This window comes from Bos indicus, chromosome 9 (genome assembly GCF_029378745.1).
Source record: "Bos indicus isolate NIAB-ARS_2022 breed Sahiwal x Tharparkar chromosome 9, NIAB-ARS_B.indTharparkar_mat_pri_1.0, whole genome shotgun sequence".
NCBI lineage: Eukaryota > Metazoa > Chordata > Mammalia > Artiodactyla > Bovidae > Bos > Bos indicus.
Window position 1 is genome coordinate 43,497,457 of NC_091768.1, and position 20,486 is coordinate 43,517,942.

The window sequence follows — 20,486 nt, forward strand, 5'->3', positions numbered from 1 at the left end:
TATGTTGTCTGTAGGTTTGTCGTCATAGATGGCTTTTATGTTGAAATATGCTCCCTCTATACCCACTTTGGTGAGAGTTTTTTCTATCATGGCTGGATGTTGAATTGTATCAAATGCTTTTTCTGTGTCTGTTGAGATGATTGTGTGTTTTGTCTTTCCTTTTGTTAGTGTGGTGTGCCACATTGGTTGATTTGCATATGTTGAACCATCCTTGTGACCCTGGGATGAATCTAACTTGATCCTTGTGTATGATCCATTTTATGCATTGTTGGATTCAGTTTGGTAATATTTTGTTGAGGATTTTACATCTATATTCATCGGAGATATTTGCCTGTAGTCGTCATCTTCTTCTTTTTTTTTTAAAATAGTGTCTTTATTTGGTTTTGGTACCAGGGTAATGGCGGTCTCAGAGAATGAACTTGGGAATGTTCCCTCCTCTTCAGTACTTTGGAATAGTCTGAGAAGGATTGGTATAAGTTCTCCTTTGTATGTGTAGTAAGAATTCCCCAATGAATCCATCTGGTCCTTCCTGGTTTTATTTGCAGGAAGTTATTATTGTTTTGTTTTGTTTTTTAACAGACTTACTTCTAGTGATCAGCCTGTTCAAATTATCTATTTATTCTTGGCATAATTTTGGCAAGCTGTATGTTTCTAGAAACCTGTCCATTTCTTCTAGGTTGTCCAATTTGTTGCTCATATAACTCAGTATAAAAATTAAAAAATGGGCCAAAGACCTAAATTAGACATTTCTCCAAAGAAGACACACAGGTGGCCTACATAAAAGATGCTCAACATTGCTAATTCTTAGAGAAATGCAAATCAAAACCACAATGAGGTATTACATCATACTGGTCAGAATGGCTGCCATCAAAAAGTCTAAAATAGTAAGTGCTGGAGAGGGTGTGGAGAAAGGGAACCCTTGTGCACTGCTGGTGGGAATGTAAGTTGGTGCAGACACTATGGAAAAATGGTATGGAGGTTCCTTAAACTAAAAATAGAGCTACAATCTGATTCTGGGCATATATCTGGAAAAGAGAAAAGCTTTCATTTGAAAACATACATTCACTTCAATGTTCATAGCAGGAGTATTTACAATAGCTAAGACATGGGAAAAAAACCAAGTGCCTGTAAATATATGATTAGTTTAAGAAAATGTGGTTCATATAGACAATGGAGTATTACTAAATATTGCATTTGCAGTATGAAAGGACCTAGAGATAAACATACTAAGTGAAGTAAGTCAAAGACAAATATCATTTGGTATCACTTATGTGGAATCTCAAAAATAATACAAATGAATCTATATACAAAACAGAAACAGACAGACTCACAGACACAGAAAGCAAACTTTTTGATTATCAAAGGAGAAAGGGAGGTGCGGGAACAATAAGCTAGAAGTATGGGATTAAGAGATAAACTACTACACATAAAATAGATGAGCAACAGGGATTTACTGTATAGCACCAGGATATATATTTAATATCTTGTAATAACCTATTGTGTAATGGAAAATAATCTGGAAAAGAATTTTATATATATAGCTGAATCACTTCGCTGTACAACTGGTACTAACAATACTGTGAATCAACTGTACTTCTACTAAAAAATATTTGAGGATAGGCAAATCCATAAAGTAGAATAGAGGTTTACTGAGGTTGAGGGGAGGAGGGAATGGGGAGTTATTGTGTAATGGGTACTGAATTTGTTTGGAATGATGACAAAGTTCTGGAAATAGATAAAGATGATAGTTGCTCAACACTGTGAATGTATTTAGTGTCATTGAATTGTACAGTAAAAAATGATTAAAATGGTAAATTCTGAACTATGTATATTTTACCACAATAAAAAAGGGGAAAAAAATATTCTGGCAAAAAAATTCCAGGAAGTTTCAAAAAAGTAAAACTTGAATTTGTCATGCTCTGGCAACTATTTACGTAACATTGACATCATATTAGGTATTATAAGTAATCTAAAGATGAATTAAAGTGCGTGAGAAGATGTGCACAGGTTATCTGCACATACTACACCATTTTATGTAAGAGACTTAGCATCCACAGGATTTTAGTATGCAGGGATTCCGGAGCCATTCCCCATGTATACCAAGGAACAACTGTGCTAAATTGAGTGTGATTCTCTCAAATTTGCACAAATCAGATCCAAAAACTTTCTAGATTGTTTTTGACAACAACCCCAAAGAGGGAATTCTTGATAATAGCCCCAAAGAGGGAGCTGTATCTTTAGGTCTAAACAACCTCCTACCTTCCTCAGTTTGTGATCAAAACATGAGGCACAAAAAAATAAGGCAAAGCAGAAAAACAGCTGAGAGAGAAACTGGTGCTTTGTGGTGTTCCTGACTTGTCAGGGTGCAAGCCTTCTTCCTAGCCATCTCACAAGAAGCACGCGCACGGACAGGGGACTGTTCCATCTTTGAGAGATGCAACATGGACAACAGAGTCCATCCTTGCTCTTGTCTATTAGGGAGACAGCCAGGCAGCAGCAGAATTTCTAAGGTGCAGGTTGGCAGGCCCAGGAGCCCTTCAGGCCACAGTCTCTTTGGCCTTTGCCTAAAGTTGCATAATGGCCAATCCCAGGTCAAGTGGAAGCAAGAGTCAAGGACGGCACGCCTGACCAGGGAAGGAGAGTCAAACAAAACCCACCAAATGGCACATGACCTTCCCATGTTAAACTTAGGTCAGTGCAACACTTGAACTGCTGTTATAGCTTATTCCTTTTTCCAAAATCCTCCTGAAATTTTTTTCATATTTAAGTGTCTTTGGAGCTTAACCAAATTCTCCTATGGCAATTTAAAATTGAAAACATTTCAAAATAATACACAAATAGAATAAGCCTCTTGATTTGGGAGGGGATGATGGCCACATTGGGGCACACTGACTTGCCCCTTTAGGAACAGAAGGCAGATATGAGCTTTCAAAATCATATTCCAGAATATCCACAGGAAGTGAATACAGATTACTCTGTTGTCCTATTTGGATGCTATGCCATTGTGAGCAGTGCCTCAAAATTTGATTGTATGGTCACCTTGTTGAAAGTATGGAAGTTTGAGTGATTTTCACAGCATTTATAGAAGTGGGTTCAATAAAATATTTCAAAACTGGAATGTCCTCAGAGCACTGACTTTTGGGGGCTCTGAAGGAAACATCTGCAAGAAGATGACTTTGTGATAAACATTGTATTTTGAAGTTTCCTAACTCACCATGATAAAGTAACAGCTTGTGTGTAACACTTAGCTCTGGAGAAGCTCTAATTAAACCTGGATATCTGTGTGGTCAGAAAAAATGTTTCCTTGATGCTTACAAGGGCAAAAAAGGCACCATAGAATAACGCACAGTGGTAAAAAGAGTAATGGACCAAGAACCCCAAAACAGACCAGCTTCTTACTTACCCTTATGATCTCAGATATTCTCCAGTCCTGTAGAGTTCAATTCCATCAGTAAAATGAAGATGGATGCTGGCATCTACCATGCACCCTACTGGGCTGTGAACATTTGAGAAAGCTTCATGAATTGTTGACTAAACAACCAGTGTCTTATGTTCTTGTCAAAAGGTAATGAGAGTTAGAATCAAATTGTATCCTATTAAGGAAATAGGTTTATAATCAGATTACTTCTGAAGAACTTCGTGTTTCCTGGCATGATCCTTCATTTCTCTCCTAATATAAAATTTGTCAAGAAACCTGTGGTTCATTGAGTAGAAAATAGCATAGCCAGTAAATAGATTTTACAATGTTTTATTTTATGGCCATCTCATTTGGTCATCCAGATGTGATCTTCTGGACGGAGTCTTAGCCAGAGAGCTTTTCATTACAGAAGGCAGAAACCAATCCAAGTTAGCTCAAAGAGAGATCTTTTTGCAGAAAACAAAAGCAGATCACCAGTAGACCATCTTACATGGCTCCCAGTCAAAGTAGAACCATTCTTCATGCCACTAGGCTTGAGAAACTTCCAAAATCATAACAGTACTTTCCTGTTTCTCAACGGTTTTGTGGCTTATTTTTCTCTTCTACACACTATAGACCCACACGTTACAGAGGTGGCCCAGCCAATACCCCCAAGTGTATATGACATTATTAGTCCAATAACCAAGTATTGATACTATATGTTTCTGAGTCTCTTACTTTAATCTTCTTCTTCTTGCCTGGAATATAGATGCAATGCTATTTTCTTCACATAAGCTTCCTTTTTAGCATTTAAAGCTCAGAATGCATGTCACCAAAGTTACAGAACAATGAGCCGATTTGGGAGTGTACTTTTACAGAACCACCTTTGGGCAAATTACTTAACCACTTTATGCCTCAGTTTCCTAATCTGTAAAGTGGGAATGATATTATGTATTTCCAGCTATATTGCCTGGTCTGTGATGCTCAATATCAGCCATTAACATTACTAGTTTAAAAGAGGTTAATTTATTACACTGACCAAAAGCAGGCATAGAACTATATAATTCAAAACTGTATCAGGTTATAAAATAAAATGAAATAAAAGTGGCACTGAATATGTCAGATAAGTTTCCAGAGAAGATGATTTGATGTAGGTCTTTTTTTTTTTTAATTTTATTTTATTTTTAAACTTTACATAATTGTATTAGTTTTGCCAAATATCAAAATGAATCCATCACAGGTATACATGTGCTCCCCATCCTGAACCCTCCTCCCTCCTCCCTCCCCATACCATCACTCTGGGTCGTCCCAGTGCACTAGCCCCAAGCATCCAGTATCGTGCATTGAACCTGGACTGGCATCTCGTTTCATACATGGTATTTTACATGTTTCAATGCCATTCTCCCAAATCTTCCCACCCTCTCCCACAGAGTCCATAAGACTGTTCCATACATCAGTGTCTCTTTTGCTGTCTCGTACACAGGGTTATTGTTACCATCTTTATAAATTCCATGTATATGCGTTAGTATACTGTATTGGTGTTTTTCCTTCTGGCTTACTTCACTCTGTGTAATAGGCTCCAGTTTCATCCACCTCATTAGAACTGATTCAAATGAATTCTTTTTAATGGCTGAGTAATACTCCATTGTGTATATGTACCACAGCTTTCTTATCCATTCATCTGCTGATGGACATCTAGGTTGCTTCCATGTCCTGGCTATTATAAACAGTGCTGCGATGAACATTGGGGTACACGTGTCTCTTTCCCTTCTGGTTTCCTCAGTGTGTATGCCCAGCAGTGGGATTGCTGGATCATAAGGCAGTTCTATTTCCAGTTTTTTAAGGAATCTCCACACTGTTCTCCATAGTGGCTGTACTAGTTTGCATTCCCACCAACAGTGTAAGAGGGTTCCCTTTTCTCCACACCCTCTCCAACATTTATTATTTGTAGACTTTTGGATCGCAGCCATTCTGACTGGTGTGAAGTGGTACCTCATAGTGGTCTTGATTTGCATTTCTCTGATAATGAGTGATGTTGAGCATCTTTTCATGTGTTTGTTAGCCATCTGTATGTCTTCTTTGGAGAAATGTCTATTTAGTTCTTTGGCCCATTTTTTGATTGGGTCATTTATTTTTCTGGAGTTGAGCTGTAGGAGTTGCTTGTATATTTTTGAGATTAGTTGTTTGTCAGTTGCTTCATTTACTATTATTTTCTCCCATTCTGAAGGCTGCCTTTTCACCTTGCTAATAGTTTCCTTTGTTGTGCAGAAGCTTTTAAGGTTAATTAGGTCCCATTTGTTTATTTTTGCTTTTATTTCCAATATTCTGGGATGTGGGTCATAGAGGATCCTGCTGTGATGTATGTCAGAGAGTGTTTTGCCTATGTTCTCCTCTAGGAGTTTTATAGTTTCTGGTCTTATGTTTAGATCTTTAATCCATTTTGAGTTTATTTTTGTGTATGGTGTTAGAAGGTGTTCTAGTTTCATTCTTTTACAAGTGGTTGACCAGTTTTCCCAGCACCACTTGTTAAAGAGATTGTCTTTAATCCATTGTATATTCTTGCCTCCTTTGTCAAAGATAAGGTGTCCATATGTGTGTGGATTTATCTCTGGGCTTTATATTTTGTTCCATTGATCTATATTTCTGTCTTTGTGCCAGTACCATACTGTCTTGATAACTGTGGCTTTGTAGTAGAGCCTGAAGTCAGGCAGGTTGATTCCTCCAGTTCCATCCTTCTTTCTCAAGATCGCTTTGGCGATTTGAGGTTTTTTGTATTTCCATACAAATTGTGAAATTATTTGTTCTAGCTCTGTGAAGAATACTGTTGGTAGCTTGATAGGGATTGCATTGAATCTGTAAATTGCTTTGGGTAGTATACTCATTTTCACTATATTGATTCTTCCAATCCATGAACATGGTATATTTCTCCATCTATTAGTGTCCTCTTTGATTTCTTTCACCAGTGTTTTATAGTTTTCTATATATAGGTCTTTAGTTTCTTTAGGTAGATATATTCCTAAATATTTTATTCTTTCTGTTGCAATGGTGAATGGAATTGTTTCCTTAATTTCTCTTTGTTTTCTCATTATTAGTGTATAGGAATGCAAGGGATTTCTGTGTGTTGATTTTATATCCTGCAACTTTACTATAGTCATTGATTAGTTCTAGTAATTTTCTGGTGGAGTCTTTAGGGTTTTCTATGTAGAGGATCATGTCATCTGCAAATAGTGAGAGTTTTACTTCTTCTTTTCCAATTTGGATTCCTTTTATTTCTTTTTCTGCTCTGATTGCTGTGGCCAAAACTTCCAAAACTATGTTGAATAGTAATGGTGAAAGTGGGCACCCTTGTCTTGTTCCTGACTTTAGAGGAAATGCTTTTAATTTTTCACCATTGAGGATAATGTTTGCTGCGTGTTTGTCATATATAGCTTTTATTATGTTGAGGTATGTTCCTTCTATTCCTGCTTTCTGGAGAGTTTTTATCATAAATGGATGTTGAATTTTGTCAAAGGCTTTCTCTGCATCTATTGAGATAATCATATGGTTTTTATTTTTCCACTTGTTAATGTGGTGTATTACATTGATTGATTTGCAGATATTGAAGAATCCTTGCATCCCCGGGATAAAGCCCACTTGGTCATGGTGTATGATCTTTTTAATGTGTTGTTGGATTCTGATTGCTAGAATTTTGTTAAGGATTTTTGCATCTATGTTCATCAGTGATATTGGCCTGTAGTTTTCTGTTTTTGTGGCATCTTTGTCAGGTTTTGGTATTAGGGTGATGGTGGCCTCATAGAATGAGTTTGGAAGTTTACCTTCCTCTGCAATTTTCTGGAAGAGTTTGAGCAGGATAGGTGTCAGCTCTTCTCTAAATTTTTGGTAGAATTCAGCTGTGAAGCCGTCTGGACCTGGGCTTTTGTTTGCTGGAAGATTTTTGATTATAGTTTCAATTTCTGTGCTTGTGATGGGTCTGTTAAGATTTTCTATTTCTTCCTGGTCGAGTTTTGGAAAGTTGTACTTTTCTAAGAATTTGTCCATTTCTTCCACGTTGTCCATTTTATTGACATGTAATTGTTGATAGTAGTCTCTTATGATCCTTTGTATTTCTGTGTTGTCTGTTGTGATCTCTCCATTTTCATTTCTAATTTTATTGATTTGATTTTTCTCCCTTCGTTTCTTGATGAGTATGGCTAATGGTTTGTCCATTTTATTTATCCTTTCGAAGAACCAGCTTTTGGCTTTGTTGATTTTTGCTATGGTCTCTTTTGTTTCTTTTGCATTTACTTCTGCCCTAATTTTTAAGAGTTCTTTCCTTCTACTAACCCTGGGGTTCTTCATTTCTTCCTTTTCTAGTTGCTTTAGGTGTAGAGTTAGGTTATTTATTTGACTTTTTTCTTATTTCTTGAGGTATGCCTGTATTGCTATGAACTTTCCCCTTAGCACTGCTTTTACAGTGTCCCACAGGTTTTGGGTTGTTGTGTTTTCATTTTCATTCGTTTCTATGCAAATTTTGATTTCTTTTTTGATTTCTTCTGTGATTTGTTGGTTATTCAGCAGCGTGTTGTTCAGCCTCCATATGTTGGAATTTTTAACAGTTTTTCTCCTGTAATTGAGATGTAATCTTACTGCATTGTGGTCAGAAAAGATGCTTGGAATGATTTCTATTTTTTTGAATTTACCAAGGCTAGCTTTATGGCCCAGGATGTGATCTATCCTGGAGAAGATTCCATGTGCGCTTGAGAAAAAGGTGAAATTCATTGTTTTGGGATGAAATGTCCTATAGATATCAATTAGATCTAACTGGTCTATTGTATCATTTAAAGTTTGTGTTTCCTTGTTAATTTTCTGTTTAGTTGATCTATCCACAGGTGTGAGTGGGGTATTAAAGTCTCCCACTATTCTTGTGTTATTGTTAATTTCTCCTTTCATATTTGTTAGCATTTGTCTTACATACTGCGGTGCTCCTGTGTTGGGTGCATATATATTTATAATTGTTATATCTTCTTCTTGGATTGATCCTTTGATCATTATGTAGTGACCTTCTTTGTCTCTTTTCACAGCCTTTGTTTTAAAGTCTATTTTATCTGATATGAGTATTGCTACTCCTGCTTTCTTTTGGTCCCTATTTGCATGGAAAATCTTTTTCCAGCCCTTCACTTTCAGTCTGTAGGTGTCCCCTGTTTTGAGGTGGATCTCTTGCAGACAACATATGTAGGGGTCTTGTTTTTGTATCCATTCAGCCAGTCTTTGTCTTTTGGTTGGGGCATTCAACCCATTTACGTTTAAGGTAATTACTGATAAGTATGATCCCATTGCCATTTACTTTATTGTTTTGGGTTCGAATTTATACACCTTTTTTGTGTTTCCTGTCTAGAGAATATCCTTTAGTATTTGTTGGAGAGCTGGTTTGGTGGTGCAGAATTCTCTCAGCTTTTGCTTGTCTGAAAAGCTTTTGATTTCTCCTTCATACTTGAATGAGATCCTTGCTGGGTACAATAATCTGGGCTGTAGGTTATTTTCTTTCATAATTTTAAGTATGTCTTGCCATTCCCTCCTGGCTTGAAGAGTTTCTATTGAAAGATCAGCTGTTATCCTTATGGGAATTCCCTTGTGTGTTATTTGTTGTTTTTCCCTTGCTGCTTTTAATATTTGTTCTTTGTGTTTGATCTTTGTTAATTTGATTAATATGTGTCTTGGGGTGTTTCTCCTTGGGTTTATCCTGTTTGGGACTCTGGGTTTCTTGGACTTGGGTGATTATTTCCTTCCCCATTTTAGGGAAGTTTTCAACTATTATCTCCTCAAGTATTTTCTCATGGTCTTTCTTTTTGTCTTCTTCTTCTGGAACCCCTATGATTCGAATGTTGTAGTGTTTAATATTGTCCTGGAGGTCTCTGAGATTGTCCTCATTTCTTTTAATTCGTTTTTCTTTTATCCTCTCTGATTCATTTATTTCTACCATTCTATCTTCTAATTCACTAATCCTATCTTCTGCCTCTGTTGTTCTACTATTTGTTGCCTCCAGAGTGTTTTTAATTTCATTTATTGCATTATTCATTATATATTGACTTTTTTATTTCTTCTAGGTCCTTGTTAAACCTTTCTTGCATCTTCTCAATCCTTGTCTCCAAGCTATTTATCTGTGATTCCATTTTAATTTCAAGATTTTGGATCAATTTCACTATCATTATTCGGAATTCTTTATCAGGTAGATTCCCTATCTCTTCCTCTTTTGTTTGGTTTGGTGGGCATTTATCCTGTTCCTTTATCTGCTGGGTATTCCTCTGTCTCTTCATCTTGTTTAAATTGCTGATTTTGGGGTGTCCTTTCTATATTCTGGCAGTTTGTGGAGTTCTCTTTATTGTGGCGTTTCCTCGCTGTGTGTGGGTTTGTACAGGTGGCTTGTCAAGGTTTCCTGGTTAGGGAAGCTTGTGTCGGTGTTCTGGTGGGTGGAGCTGTATTTCTTCTCTCTCCTTTCGAAGAGTTGGGTTGCTTTTCTGGGTGCCTGATGTCCTCTGCCGGCATTCAGAAGTTGTTTTGTGGAATTTACTTGACGTTTAAATGCTCTTTTGATGAATTTGTGGGGGAGAAAGTGTTCTCCCTGTCCTACTTCTCCGCCATCTTGGCTCCTCCCCCTGATGTAGGTCTTAAAAGAAGCAATTGAAAAGACTTGAAGAGAAGTGTTTTGGTTTTTCATGACTGTGTTAACAAACTATCCAAAAACGTAGTGACTTAAAGCAAAGAATCAGCTTTTGGTTTGGTTGAACCTAGGTGTTGTTTGGGGATCTGCTTTCTGTCCCCACGGTTGGGGTGGGGTGGGGTTGATAGAGAGTCTGAGGTTGGGAGGGGGAGACTGAGATGGCTCTCAATGTGGTTTTCTAGCTGGAGCTTGCAAGTCACACACCGGTGCTGCTCTCCTGCCCCAGAAATGATGAACTCAGGCCTTCCTTCTCATCACCCCCTTCTTCCCTAGAGAGCTGGCGGAGTCCTGTGAATAGCAAGGCGTTCCTAGCACAGAGAGGTGTCAGCACTTCTGCTGGAGGGTGGGGACTGCTCTCATGTTACAGCTGTTGTTCAGTTGCAAGTCAGGCAAGTCTGACTCTTTGCAACCCCATGGACCAGCACGCCAGGTTTCCCTGTCCTTGATTAACTCCTGGAACTTGCTCAAACTCATATCCATTGAGTTGGTGATGCCATCCAACCATCTCATCCTCTGTCATCCCCTTATCCTGCCTTCAATCTTTCCCAGCAACAGGGTCTTTTCTAATGAGTCGCCTCTTCATATTAGTGTCCAAAGTATTGGAGCTTCAGCTTCTGCATCAGTCCCTCCAGTGAATATTCAGGACTGATATCCTTTAGGATGGATTTGTTGGATCTCCTTGCAGTCCAAGGGACTCTCAAGAGTCTTCTCCAACACCAGAGTTGAAAACCATCAATTCTTTGGTGCTCAGCTTTCTTTATGGTTCAGCTCTCACATTCATACATGACTACTGGAAAAACCATAACTTTGACTAGATGGACCTTTGTTGGCAAAGTAATGTCTCTGCTTTTTAATATGCTGTCTAGGTTGGTCATAGCTTCTCTTCCAAGGAGCAAGCATGTTTTAATTTCATGGCTGCAGTCACCACCTGCAGTGATTTTGGAGCCCAGAAGTGGGTCACTATTTCCATTATTTCCTCATCTATTTGCCATGAAGTTATGGGACCAGATGCCATGATCTTCGTTTTTTAAATGTTGAGTTTTAAGCCAGCTTTTTCACTCTCCTCTTTTTTACTTTCACCAAGGGGTTCTTTAGTTCTCTTCACTTTCTGCCATCAGGGTGGTGTCATCTGCATATCTGAGGTTATTGATATTTCTTCCAGTAATCTTGATTCTGGCTTGTGCTTCATCCAGTCTGGTATTTCACATGATGTACTCTGCATGTAAGTTAAATAAGCAGGGTGACAATACACAGCCTTGACGTACTCCTTTCCCAATTTGGAACCAGTATGTTGTTCCATGTCTGGTTCTAACTATTGGTTCTTGACCTACATTACATACAGGTTTCTCAGGAGGTAGATAACGTGGTCTGGTATTCCCATCTCTTTAAGAAATTTCAGTTTGTTGTTTTCGACAGAGTCAAAGGCTTTTGCATAGTCAGTGAAGCAGAAACAGATGTTTTTCTGAAATTCTCTTGCTTTTTCTATGATCCAATGGACGTTGACAATTTGATCTCTGATTCCTCTGCCTTTTCTAAATCCAGCTTGAACCTCTAGAAGTTATTAGCTCATTTACTGCTAAAGCCTAGCTTGGAGAATTTTGAGCATGACTTTGCTAGCTAGCGTGTGAAATGAGTGCAGGTTACAGCTGAAAGAAGGGCAAAGCCTCTTGCATTCACCAAATCTGGCTCTTCCTTAGCCCCTGTCTCCCCATCTTCCTTTGTCCCTGCCTCCTTACTGATTCTTCCACTTAGATCTCTGGAAGTTAGATTCCCTTCTCCCATTTCTTCATGCTGAGCTCCAAACTTCTCTATGATGCCTGCAGAATGTGAGTTTTTTGTTTGTTTTAAATGCACACAACTTAATCTTAGAGCAGCATTAGTCTCAGGGTTCATTAATTAAGACATCACACTTGACTAGATCTTCACTGATTCTCGCCATCATCCTCAGTGCCTGACTCAGAACCTGGCTCAGGATTGGAGCTCCAGCCACAGTGGTTGAATGACTAGCACCCTGCTGGGAATCACGTCCCTGCTCATCATCTGATATTTTGTCTTCAAGTTTGTCCCTTCAGTCTCTTCTCCCATCACAGACTGTATCTGGGGAAAAACAAGAGATGAGTTTCTTAGAAACAGCTTCTGTCAGCAGTCGGTCTCCCTCCCGCCCCCTCCTCTGGCCAAAGTGGTGAGGCTGTAAACAGCTCTCATCAGGAAACTGGCACTCAGAAAACAGAAAACCAATTAGGGAGCTGCCCAATGACTCAGGAGAGTGTCATCAGGGAGCCAGGTGGGGAACACACAGTGGACAAGAACCTGTAAGATGTGACCTTTTGGAGACAGTGTTGATTGTAAATAGTCAGGCTCTGAGTTTAATCATTCAGTAGCTACAGAACTTCTTTACATACATCTCGTGTTTTGTGAGACTGCTGGACTGAGGAGATTTTTCAACAGCAAAGTCTAGGTAGTTCCTCAGGGAAACATTTTATGTGGTATTCTTTGGCCTCGTATACGAATCTTCTCAGGCTGCCATAACAAAGCATCATGACTGAGTGCATCAAACAACAGAAATGTATTTTCTCACTGTCCTGGAGGCCAGAAACCTGAGGTCCAGGTGCTGGTGGGGTAGGGTCCTTCTGAGCGTCTCTCCTGGGCTGGCAGATGGCTGTGCTCGCGCTGTGTCTTCACCTGGTTGTTCCTTTGTGCTTGTGCCCCAGTATTCTTTCTTTTTATAAGGACATGAATTGTATCAGATTAGAGCTCATCCATATGACCTCATTTGAGCTTCCCTGGTGGCTCAGAGGGTAAAGAATCCACCTGCAATGGGGGAGACCTGGGTTCAATCCCGGGGTTGGGAAGATCCCCTGAAGGGAATGGCAACCCACTCCAGTGTCCTGGCCTGGAGAATTCCATGGACAGAGGAACCTGGCAGGCTACAGTCCATGGGGTGTCAAAGAGTCAGACATGACTGAGTGACTTTCATTTCACTTCAATGACCTCATTTAACTGTAATTAAATGGCCCTATCTCCAAGCGCGGTCACATTCTAAGGTACTAGGGGTTAAGACTAACATATGAATTTGGTGGGGGACACAATTTTGTCTCTAACACCTTTTTGGGAATTCCCTGGTGGTCCAGTGGTTAGAACTCAGTGTTTTCACTTCTGGGGCTCAGGTTCAATCCCTGGTCAGGGGACTAAGAAGATCCAGCAAGCTGCCTGGTGCAGCCAGAACAAACAAAGAACAGCAACAAAATCACCTTGTATGCTTGTAGAGGTGAAGAGTGGCAGAATATATACCCCCAAATATACCACTGTGTCATAAGGATTATTTTGAGTTAAAGACTCTTGAAAAACAGCACATTCATGAAGGGTATGCTGAACTCATCTTTCTTCCTAAAAGCAGGAGATAAGTCTCCCATGTGAAAGATGCCTTCCCTGTACCAAGGGGAAAGAAACATACTGATGAGCAGAGATGGGAAGCTGAGGCTGATAGAAATCTGTACAAACAGAGCTTACTAAAATAACCATCATCTTCCTTTTGTCTTCACAGATATTTTAGTGAAGTGAGTGAAAGTCATTCAGTCGTGTCCAACTCTTTGTGACCCCATGGACTATATAGTCCATGGAATTCTCGAGGCCACAATACTGGAGTGGGTAGCCTTTCCCTTCTCCAGGGGATCTTCCCAACCCAGGGATCAAACCCAGGTCTCTTGCATTGCAGCTGGATTTTTTTACCAGTTGAACCACCAGGGAAGCCCAAGAATACTGGAATGGGTAGCCTATCCCTTCTCCAGCTGATCTTCCCAATCCAGGAATTGAACCAGGGTCTCCTGCATTGCGGACAGATTCTTTACCAACTGAGCTATGAGGGGAGCCCTTTACTTTTCCACAAAGACTATTTTTTGTTCAACCTGGTATATAAGCACTTAGGCCTAACTGCTTTGGGGTCTTCTTTTTCCAGTGAAGGCTCCTGTGTACATGTAAAAATATTAAATAGAATTTGCATGCTTTTCTCTCCTGTTAATCTGTCTTTTATCAATTTAATTCTCAGTCCCAGCTGGAAGCTGTAAAATGGTACAGGAGAAGTTTTGCCTCCCTGCAGAGGCTTGCTAAATACTTTGTGTTGGATGAAAAACAGCATCCTTCCCCGCCTCCCGCCTTTTTGCCAATTCCTAGGATTATTGAAACAAAAATGGGTTGTAAACAGGGGAGGGGACAGCAGAGGGGACTCCAGGAGGAGTTGTGTGAATGTGGACACCCACATTCACAAGATCCTTGGCCCTGTCTTTGTTTTGTCTTTGTCTCTCTTGAGATCATCTGATTCTTTTCTTGCTCTGTTTGGCAGAGCAAACAAACTAGATTTCAGAGTCATTTTGATGGGAGTGGGGGAGGTATAGGAAAATAATGACTGGATTACTAATAATATTTTCGGAAATTCTGTAGTTTACCCCTGTGGAAACCCTGTGGGAATTTGCATTACAGTATTTTCACTGAGTGTAGGGCAAGGAGTTGGCTTGTAGCTACCATTTCCCTGCAAGTCTCAGGATGCGTAGCATTTCTAGCTTTTTGTCTTGAAGTGTCCTGGGTGGCATTAGAAGCCAAAGTCATGAACAACGGAGAGGCGCAGGCAAGCTGTCACGTGATGCTGCCTACTGGCTCTGTCACCACTGGCTGCCTTGACCCTGCTGCCCAGGAACCCCTCCCAGGATGACCTCCAGCAGGAAGGCCACCCTGACTGAGATGCAGAAACCATATGACAGGCTTCGCTCCTCAATGCCGTGCAGTAGATGTGCAGATGAACCTATTCACAGGGCAGGGATAGACAGGCAGCATGAAGAATGGACATGTGGACACAGGGGTGGGGAGGGGAGAGGTATGAGACAAACTGTGTTTGGGAGAGACACATATATATATTACTATGTGTAAAACAGATAGCTAGCTTTTGGGCTTCCCAGGTGGGCGCTAGTGGTAAAAAGCCTGCCTGCCAATACAGAAGATGTAAGAGATGTGGGTTGGACCCCTGGGTTAGAAAGATCCCCTGGAGGAGGGCCTTGCAACCGACTCCAGTATTCTTGCCTGGGGAATCCCATGGACAGAGGAGCCTGGCGGGCTACAGTCCATGGAGTCGCACAGAGTCGGATATGACTAAGCGACTTGGCATACACAGTGGGAAGCTGCTATATACCCCAGGGATCCCAGCTTGGTACACTGTGATGACCTGGGGGTGGGGGTGGGGGCTGATAAGAGGGAGGTTCAAGAGGGAGGGAATATATGTATACTTATGGCTGATTCATGTTATTGTTTAGCAGAAACTAACACAACATTGTAGAGCAATTATGCTCCAGTTTAAAAAAAAAATTAAATGAACTGTCTATGTCTCATATGGGAGGGGCTGGAACATCTGACTCTGGCACGTATTTTTGGAAGATGGATTTTTGGTATTGCTGTGTTTATGAGAGCTCTATATTTCACCCCAGATCATAGCTAGACTTCTTATTTCTCAAAAAGCAGAAATTTTCTGATTATTTAAAAACTGATCAAATCTTAGGCAACCAACATACTTTACTTGAAGTGCAGTTTTTGTTTTTTCTTTATAAGAATGGAAAATGGCATGAGAGAGAAATGATATGGTATGTTTTTGCCTTATTTTATGTCGAGATATTAAAATAATTTTGTTTCAGAGCCATTTTATCTAAAGACTATGATGACTGAGTCTTCCATTTTTTATAGGCCGCACAAATACCTTTCTCTTCAAATAATGAATGGAGTGGTTATATAATTGAAGCAATTATTTAGTAGTGAATATAGAAATTTATCAAGATTTATTTATTGAGGTATTTCTTATGTGTTTTTGAGAATGATGGAGGTTTTCATGGAAAAAGACACATCTGGAGTCTGTGGTTGTTGGAGTGTATGAATGATTTTCAGTCAAAGGCTTAACTCTTATAAAGGGCAGTTTTTATTAATATATATGCATATATGTTCATGGGGTGCTCAAGGCACGAGTAGTGAAATGGTTTGCCATTCCCTTCTCCAGTGGACCACATTTTGTCAGAACTCTCCACCATGACCTGTACATATTGGTTGGCCCTGCACAGTATGGCTCATAGCTCCATTTAGTTACACAAGGCTGTGGTCCATGTGATCATTTTGGTTAGCTCTCTGTGATGGTGGTTTTTGTTCTGGAGGCTGTGGAATTATACTTGTTTCTTCTGTCTGCCCTCTGGTAGAGAAGTAAGCTTGTGTAAGTTTCCTGATGGGAGGCAGTGGCTGTGGGGAAAACTGGGTCTTGCTCTGGTGGGCAGGGCCATGCTCAGTAAATCTTTAATCCAACTGTCTGCTGAAACTTCAGGAGAGAGTGAAGGGCAGGGAAACCTGGCATGCTGCAATTCATGGGGTTGAAAAAAGTTGGACATGACTTAGCAACTAAACAATAATACATATATGTATATTGACATATACAAATACACAACCACAAACTTGACTGAAAATAAGAGAAAGCTTAAAATTAGGGAAAATGTTTTTAAAGAATAAATTTAGAAACTGCTCCTTAAAGCTTCATTTTAACCTATATTCATGTATTAGTTTCCACAAAACCCCGCCAGTCTTACTTTGCAGAGGTATTCAAAATCGATTCTTGTTACTACAGTGTTTCTTGTTTCTTCTTCTTCATAGGAATGAATTGATTTCCCAAAGTCCGTTGGGAAAGTAAAAATGATAAAATTATATTAAAAAAAAAAAAAAAAAAAACTTTTCTAGTTCAGTTCAGTTCAGTTGCTCAGTTGTGTCTGACTCCTTGCCACCCCATGAACTGCAGCACGCCAGGCCTCCCTGTCCATCACCAACCTGGAGTTTACCCAAACTCATGTCCATGGAGTCAGTGATGCCATCCAGCTATCTCATCCTCTGGTGTCCCTCCTGTCCTCAATCCCTCCCAGCATCAGAGTCTTTCCCAATGAGTCAACTCTTGGCATGAGGTGCCCAAAGTACTGGAGTTTCAGCTTTAGCATCATTCTTTCCAAAGAACACCCAGGACTGATCTCCTTTAGAATGGACTGGTTGGATCTCCTTGCAGTCCAAGGGACTCTCAAGAGTCTTCTCCAACACCACAGTTCAAAAGCATCAATTCTTCAGCGCTCAGCCTTCTTCACAGTCCAACTCTCACATCCTTACATGACCACAGGAAAAACCATATCCTTGACTAGACGGACCTTTGTTGGCAAAGAAATGTCTCTGCTTTTGAATATGCTATCTAGGTTGGTCAAAACTTTCCTTCCAAGGAGTAATCGTCTTTAGCAGTTTCTAATTATACTCTACAAAAACAATTTTGATTTCATATAAATAAAGGGGTTTATTAATGTGTCAAGACATCCTGGAATGTGAAGTCAAGTGGGCCTTAGAAAGCATCACTATGAACAAAGCTAGTGGAGGTGATGGAGTTCCAGTTGAGCTATTTCAAATCCTGAAAGATGATGCTGTGAAAGTGCTGCACTCAATATGCCAGCAAATTTGGAAAGCCCAACAGTGGCCACAGGACTGGAAAAGGTCAGTTTTCATTCCAATCCCAAAGAAAGGCAATGCCAAGAATGTTCAAACTACCGCACATTGCACTTATCTCACACGCTAGTAAAGTAATGCTCAAAATTCTCCAAGCCAGGCTTCAGCAATATATGAACCATGAACTTCCTGATGTTCAAGCTGGTTTTAGAAAAGGCAGAGGAACCAGAGATCAAATTGCCAACATCCACTGGATCATGGAAAAAGCAAGAGAGTTCCAGAGAAACATCTATTTCTGCTTTATTGACTATGCCAAAGCCTTTGACTGTGTGCATCACAATAAACTGTGGAAAATTCTGAAAGAGATGGGAATACCAGACCACCTGATCTGCCTCTTGAGAAATTTGTATGCAGGTCAGGAAGCAACAGTTAGGACTGGACATGGAACAACAGACTGGTTCCAAATAGGAAAAGGAGTACATCAAGGCTGTATATTGTCACCCTGTTTATTTAACTTATATGCAGAGTACATCATGAGAAACGCTGGACTGGAAGAAACACAAGCTGGAATCAAGATTCCCGGGAGAAATATCAATAACCTCAGATATGCAGATGACACCACCCGTATGGCAGAAAGTGAAGAAGAACTAAAGAGCCTCTTGATGAAAGTGAAAGAGGAGACTGAAAAAGTTGGCTTAAGGCTCAACATTCAGAAAACGAAGATCATGGCATCTGGTCCCATCACTTCATGGGAAATAGATAGGGAAACAGTGGAAACAGTGTCAGACTTTATTTTTCTGGGCTCCAAAATCACTACAGATGGTGACTGCAGCCATGAAATTAAAAGATGCTTACTCCTTGGAAGGAAAGTTATGACCAACCTAGATAGCGTATTCAAAAGCAGAGACATTACTTTGCCAACAAAGGTTCGTCTAGTCAAGGCTATGGTTTTTCCTGTGGTCATGTATGGATGCGAGAGTTGGACTGTGAAGAAGGCTGAGCACTGAAGAATTGATGCTTTTGAACTGTGGTGTTGGAGAAGACTCTTGAGAGTCCCTTGGACTGCAAGGAGATCCAACCAGTCCATTCTGAAGGAGATCAGCCCTGGGATTTCTTTGGAAGGAATGATGCTAAAGCTGAAACTCCAGTACTTTGGCCACCTCATGCGAAGAGTTGACTCATTGGGAAAGACTTTGATGCTGGGAGGGACTGGGGGCAGGAGGAGAAGGGGATAACAGAGGATGAGATGGCTGGATGGCATCACTGACTCGATGGACTAAGTCACTTCAGTCATGTCCGACTCTGTGCGACCCCATAGACGGCAGCCCACCAGGCTCCCCCGTCCCTGGGATTCTCCAGGCAAGAACTCTGGAGTGGGTTGCCATTTCCTTCTCCAATGTATGAAAGGGAAAAGTGAAAGTGAAGTCACTCAGTCCCGTCCAACTCTTAGCGACCCCATGAACTGCAGCCTACCAGGCTCCTCCGCCCATGGGATTTTTCCAGGCAAGAGTACTGGAGTGGGGTGCCATTTAGCAGCAAGTAATAATGTAGAGTTTTTGCTATTTGTTACCAAAATGACAGCTTGCCTTCAGAGCAACTGTATGCGATGTTCCGTAAGGCCCAAAGTCCATTTCTTGCTAATTCCACAAGCCTCCTGTTTCACTCTTTGGTTCACCCATGCTTCCTAACACTATCCATTCATCTAAGCCAGCATTTGAGACAGGAATTGAAATATTTTTGACAAATATAATTTCAAATTCCACCATATGAGTTTTGGTTAAATGTGCCAGTTAAACAATTATGTTTAGTATCACTCCTGCTAGAACTAATTCTTAAATGTCAGTAAAGAATTTTTAAAACCTTTTAAATGCATAAAACCACAAAAAGTGAGAGTGGAAGGAAAAATGAGGAGGCATCCAATACCTGGAAGCTAGAAGAAATATTTGCACTGAATGATTTAGGGCAGGGTTTCTCAACATGGTACTATTGACCTTTGGGGGCCAGATACCTGTTTGTTGTAAAAAGCCAGGATGTTTAACAGCATCCCTGCCTTCTGCCTACTAGTTGCCAGTAGCATCTCTTCCCCGGTTGTGACAAACTCAGTATCTCCAGTTATTGTCAGATGGCCCTGGCTGATAGCCATTGATTTAGAGAATCAGAAAAAAACTAAAAGTATCTCTAGGGAGAATCCAGAAAGCAGGCTTGTCAAGGCCAGAGAACACCCAAAAGGCTTGAAGGTGGAGGCACCAGCCAGAAAATAGGATTAGCTGAAGATCTGTGTGAAAGGTAGATAATCCCAGTCTATCCCCTCCCACCTCCTTTCCCCTCCCCCACCATTGGAAATTCATTCCTTGGAGAGCCTGAGTCTGAGAAGCTGAACTAAAGATTTTATACTGGGTGTGGGTATTATGTGAGAATCTAATAACGCAAGTGGAATTCTAGCCTCTTACTCAATTCAGCTCTAAAAACATAGGCATTCACATATGCATTGTCCAGATAGGAGACTAGAGAATTCTTATGAGAAACTGACCAAGCCTGGCCAGGTCACCCTACAACCTACAGTCGAATCTATCAGTCAATAATCTCTCCCTCCTCTGCCTCCCATGGCTTCTAAACCAGGTTTTCAGTGCCTTACTCTAGTGAAAGAGACAGCCAAGGTATGCAGTATTTTAAGAACATCTCCAGTATGAAAGAGAAAAAGAGGGACTTCCCTGGTGGTCCAGTGGTTAAGATTCTGAGCTCCCAGTACAGAGGGCCTGAGTTCAATCCCTGTTCAGGGAACTAGATCCCACATGCTGCAACCAAGGGTTCACATTCTGCAACCAGGAGTCACATGCCACAGCCAAATAAATAAATATTAAAAGAGTGAGAGAGAGGAAAAAAAAAAAAAAGAAAACAAAA